The 6,216-nt window shown below is 33.4% G+C and overlaps 1 long non-coding RNA gene across 1 annotated transcript; it reads left to right on the top strand.

The window, feature by feature from the left end:
* The first annotated feature begins 1,005 nt into the window (after positions 1-1,005).
* Positions 1,006-5,798, top strand: LOC117121034. The gene is made up of 5 exons (XR_004447465.1): positions 1,006-1,170; positions 1,505-1,625; positions 2,173-2,385; positions 3,773-3,950; positions 5,656-5,798. It is a non-coding gene; the product is annotated as an uncharacterized LOC117121034 (long non-coding RNA).
* The last annotated feature ends 418 nt before the right edge of the window (positions 5,799-6,216 follow it).

Genomic DNA, 6,216 nt, shown 5'->3' on the forward strand with positions numbered 1-6,216 from the left:
GGTTGTAGTATATTATTAATGATATAGGTCTCCCTAAGAATAGAAGACCACTTCAATTATCCATTTTACTTACAAGTTTCATAAACAAATTATCAATTTTCTTGTAATAAAATAATGTTTGATAGCAAATGAAATACAATAATTTTTAAATGAATTTGTTGATCAAGAACTTTGGAAGAAAAAAATAATATGCAATTTCATCCCAAGGGGGTACTAGCCAATTCCCACAGGAAGTTCAGGAGTTCAACGTTGATGTCAGAGTTTGTTCTCATATATTTTTTTTTTTTAACCAAGATTGTGCAGGCAGATCTGAAAGCCATGTTTTTTCAGCCACAAAAAAAAATTAAACCTTTAAATATGTGTCCAGATATACTGTAATAATCAAAACTGGTACAGCAAGTATATTGAATATATATTTATTGTCGGAAAGTGTCAGAATAGTTAATTTTTGGAAATTAAGTGTATTTTTAGACGATTTTAAGCATCAGTGTTCGGGGGGAGGGGGCGTCTTCCCGTTCAAGGGTATCATATTATAAGAAAAATTGTTTAATATTTTTTTGATACTTTCTCGAACATTTAGTGAAAATACATGCACACAATAATGCACATACGATTTTGTAAAAATTGCTGTTAATTAATTACGATAATAGGAGCGCTTCTGTAAGTGAAAGTGACCACCTTCAATTACAACCATGTTTCTGCAGCCCACAATAAGCCTTCTAGTTTCATAATATTTTCATAATTATAGACCTAGGCTGATATAGGCCATAATAATCCCAGTCCTAATTGTAGGGAGACCTGTAGTAATGCCAAGTAAATGTATTGCTGGTTTCTTGTTTACCTCATGAAAATATTTGCTTTAAAAAAACAAGAACAACAATTCTTTTTCCATGGAAAATAATTCATAAAGTTAATGTGTGTTTTCTGTTTCTTTTATTACTAAATCTTATTTTCATATTCGTAGTGAATAAATGTGACATTAAATTTCAAATATTATCTAGGTTATTACAGCTGCACCGTCTTTACTTCGTGATGGAAGTGTTCAATCTTCAACCATATTGAGGGTTGGTCGAGACAGATGGAAACACACAGCGATACCACCGTAAGTGGGACCGTTGAAATGCTTTGGTAGACCTGGAATTAGTATCCCACTAATCATCTCTCATGAAGGTGATTTAGTCATGGTGTTGTGTGATGATGATATTGTTTACAGGTCTACATTGTAATTAGAAGACCCCTCCAATTAAAGACCACTTTATGTTGAAATTCATTATTCTGTAGCCCAAAATAAGTGTCTATCTGTTATTTCTTGTAATTACAAAAATATAGCCATGTTAGTCTAGATAAACAGTTAACAAAGACAAAACACTTAAATTCACTAATGTATTTTCATAATATTTGTTTCTAATTGAAAGACCTTGGCTGATAAAGAGCATAAAAAAGCTCCAGTCCCAATTGGAAGAGACCTATATAAGTAATGCCAAGAAAATTTAATTGTAATCAGGTTGTTGCAGTTGGTGTTCTGAGACAAATGGATGGGACACAGTGATACCACCGAAAGTGGAACGGTTGAAATGAATTGGTGGAATCAGAAGTCAGCCTCCCACTAACCATCTCTTGTGAAGGTATTATTTATTGATGGTGTTTGTGGCTGTGATCAGGGAATAATTTCGTTTCAAAATCTTGAATTACGACAATTGAAAATTGATTAGCAATTTCATAATGTGTGTAGCAAGACAATTGCTAATCAATTTGAAAGTTAATAAGCAATTCATAATGTGTGTGTAGCAATCTTTGGTCAATGTTATAATATGTGCAATTACATAAACTACATACAAAAGTGACATTGATTATGGGCCTACATTTTAATATGATTGCACTGTAGTAACATATGATTAATTGGGGGGAGCTTATACACATCTAGATGTGTAAAAGAGACAGGGGTGTGGGCGGGTAAAGCAAGTGGGTGAATATACTTAGTAACACCTATGAAAAGTAATGAAATTGGACTGTAGTAACATATGATTAGTTTAATAACTAGATCAGTTTATCCTTCAGACTAATTATATATTTATTTGTGAAAATTGCTCTGAATCAAAAGTTTAAATATTGCAGTTTTCATTTAATATTAATATTATTAAATTGCATATCAATGATTAAATTACATTTCAGATACAAGTCAGTAGATGGCATAAGCAAGAACAGAGCATTTTAAATTTCATTTGAAAGCAAGGAAGTTCTAAATGTTCATTCTAAAACGAGATTACCATAGATGAAGTCCACTCAAATTGAGAACTTGTGACAACATAATCCTCAGCATTATCTTCATAGGTTTCATCTGAAATTGACCAGTAACCAATTGTATAACCTCTCATCTTCATTAAGGTATGATTTATTCATGGTGTGTGTGGTTGTAAGTATATTATTAATGATGTAGATCTCCCTATAAATAAAAGACTACTTAAATTAACCCATTCTCTTACAAGTTTCATAAACAAATTTTCAATTTTCATTTAGTGACAGAAATATAATTAAATATTATTTTTATATAATATAAGTGTAATAAAGTAATGTTTGATAGTGAATGAAAGACAATCATTTTTTCCCTAAATACGCTACTGTTAAGTATTGTGAAATTATTAAAAGAAAAATTAAAAAAAATTTAATTTCTTTTAATAATTTGAAAAAAATAGTATTGAATTTATTGATCAAGGACATCGGAAGAAAAAAATAATATACAATTTCACACCAAGGGTGTCCTAACCAATTCCCCTAGGCCTACAAGCCACTTCAGTCACCTTCTCCGCACAGAGCCTAGCGTGGTAAACCTAATTTATCTCGCGACGTAAAATCTATAAATTTATATATCCGCCTAGAGCTTTTTCAAGGTCGTTTTGGTGTCAAAAAATATGAAAGAATATGAATTATTACCATAATATAGTATTATGACCCATCATTTAGTTCCTTATGCTGTCACCGATCTCACCGTGAGGATTGAGTAGGTCACCGGAAAACAGGAAGTTCAGGAGTTTAACAATGATGTCCGAGTTTGTTTTCGTTTTTTTTTTTAGGAACCACGATGGTACAGGCAAATCTGAAAGCCATGTTTTTTCAGCCACAAAAAAAAATTGATTTTACCTGGAAATATGTGGATATAATAATCAAAACTTGTACAGTATGTATATTGAATAGATATTTATTGTCGGAAAGTGTCAGAATAGTTACTTTTTGGAAAAAAGTGTATTTTTAGATGATTTTATGCATCAGTGTTGATGGGGTGCCTTCCCGTATAAGGGTATCACAATATAAGAAACATTTTTTAATAACAATTTTGACATTTTCTTGAACATTTAGTGAAAATACATGCACACAGTACTGCACATACGATTTTTTATAAATTATTGTTAATTAATTACGATAATTGGAGCGCTTCTGTAAGTAAAAGTGTTAAAGACCACCACCAATTACGACCACATTTCTGTAGCCCGCAATAAGCCTTCTATTTTCATATTATTTTTCTATTTAAGGACCTAGGCTGATATAGACCATAAAAACCTAAATCCGAATTGTAGGGAGACCTGTAGTAATGCCAAGTAAATTTATTGCTAGTCTCTTGTTTACCTCATGACAATATTTGCTTAAAAAAATTTTTTTTTTTCCCATGGAAAGTAAATCATATAAAAGTTAATGTGTGTTTTCTGTTTCTTTCTTTGAAAACTTATATTCATATTCATATTTAATAATGTGACATTGAATTTCAAACATTATTTAGGTTCTTACAATTGCACCATCTATTCCATGATGAAAGTATTCACTCTTTAACAAGATTGCCGATGTATTGAGAGTTGAGCGAGAGAGATGGATGGGACACAGTGATTTACTGAATGTGGAACGGTTGAAATGGATTGTGGAATCGAAAGTGTGCCTCCCACTAACCATCTGTCATGAAGGTAGGATTTGTTTGTGGTTGTGATCAGGGAATAATTCTGTTTCAAAATCTTGATTAACGACAATTGCTAATCAGCTTGAAATTGACCCCTCAATTACGTACGGCACGGGCTTAGAACCGTTTGTAATTGCGGGTATTCGTAAAATCGGGGTCGACCCAAATTCCTATATATTTGCACTTGTTTACACTGGCATAAACTAGGCCAAGGCTAGGCCCACAGGCCTACGCAGCTAAGTATGAGGGGGCCTAGGCTAATGGTAGGCAGTGTCTAAGCATTCCGATCCCACTCTAGGCTCCAAACAAAATTGTTTTTAATGTTTTGTGGATTTTACTTCAACACAACTTCCATAGATACTTTGTTTGTTGTGTGTGTGTGTATATAAATTACGAACCCCGATTCAACAAATCCCAGATTTTACTAACGTAAAATCAAGGTGATGAAGTCATAAAAAGTGAAGTGAAAAGCGAGTGAAAAATAAAAAAAAAAGAATCTACTTGAATTTTAACTGTTATTAGCATGCATACAACACAACATACCATACTATACAGTACTATGCAATTCTCAAGTGAAGGAGGCCCTCTAACGGGCCTCTTCAAATTTGCTACGTAGGCATGTGGGCCTAGCCTAGGACTAGTTTATGCCAGTGTAAGTAGTACCAGTGCAAATATATAGGAATTTAGGTCAACCCAGATTTTACGAATGGCTCAGGGCCCGTGCTCTATGTCTATGCTTCCCCACTACAGAAGTAACTGACAATTTTTAAAAAACGAGTTTTTTAGTCGGTATCAAAGAACTAATAATTTGGAACATGTTGATATATTTGAATATGCTCAAATCCCACTAATTAACAAGTAATTAGCAACAAAAACAGGAAGTAAGAGACCACTACTGTATAAGTGTAAAAATACAGTAAAAACCACTAGAAAAGCAAGCAAAGGACAAACTGACCAATCAGCTTTCTCCATTTATGCATGAATGGTTGCATACACAAAAGACCAAATCGAAATAAGTGATAAGAAAATAGGAGCTGGCTAATACAAATGTCTATCTTTACACTGCCAGATCTTTTTTTGCTCACTCAACTAGAGCGCCAGCTGATAACATGACCTTTAATCCCCTGAGCTTGCTATTTTTTTAACAAGGTCACTGTAATGCTTATTTTTGATAGTTATTTGCTTAATAGTTCATAAACTATTAAGATATGAAAATACAAATGTAAAAACAATTACTCAGCATTAGTTGTTTTGTACATATATGCTTTTATTAACGCATTTTATTTATTTAGTTAATAAAGGATAGGAATATTTTGTCAATAGGCCTAATCAATATTTTGTCAATAGGCCTAATCATAAATAGTATATTGGGTATAGGCTTTATAGAGTATGTGTTTTTAAAGTCAAATTACTTGCTGATGAAAATCAAAACAACGAATCCTTGATGGCCGGAGGTGGCACTCTCAGACTGTGACAGACATGTGTTGGCTTGGTGTGGGCCTATCTTTATGTTTTTTATGGTCTGCCCGACGAGCTCTGTCTGGCGGGGAGATTTTCTTGTCCGGTGGGTGACTTAAGCCCCCTTGTCCCCCGCTGGCGCTGCCACTGATACTAAGCGCATTTTACATTATAAGTGACCTAGTTAGTGTTCCATAGAAAAGGTAATAATTATTACATATACCTAAAAGCCTTTTTTTTGCAATGTTCAACAGATTCTCTCCTGTACACCAACCTCACAATGTATTCTTTTACATTTTTTGGAGGGTAATGCTGCGTTGATGACTTCTCGGTGTCCCAGTTAGTACAACACAATGTAAACCTTGGTGTGACAAGGCATAGCCAGCCATGAGGTATGTAAACGCTTACTATTGTATCAATGAGTTTATAGCAATGATAATCGATTAGATCTTAGATTTTTTTTAATTCACCAAAATGTTCCTTTTTGCAAATAATTTTAGACCGAAAGTCAAAGTCGTTTTAAAATGGGCTCTCAAAAATATGCCACGCTCAATTTTTTTTCTTTTTGCTTCTCTGATTCTGTTGATTTCTGTAGAGCCATGAAACCTTTCAGTTTAAGGCTAAAATTTCAAAGTGCTATGATAATGTTGATAAAAAATACAGTAGAACCTCGTTTTTACGTACCCCAGTTATACGAACCCTCTGTTTTACGTACGCCTCGTATGGACGATGACGTCATCAAAAACCCCGAAAATATTCAAAACAAACGGACCTTTTGAGAGCAACCATAAGTAAAAAGAATATAACAATAAACT

The sequence above is a fragment of the Anneissia japonica genome, unplaced genomic scaffold (assembly GCF_011630105.1).
Source record: "Anneissia japonica isolate Jap-2015-1 unplaced genomic scaffold, ASM1163010v1 scaffold1038_len34362_cov98, whole genome shotgun sequence".
Classification (NCBI taxonomy): Eukaryota; Metazoa; Echinodermata; class Crinoidea; order Comatulida; family Comatulidae; genus Anneissia; species Anneissia japonica.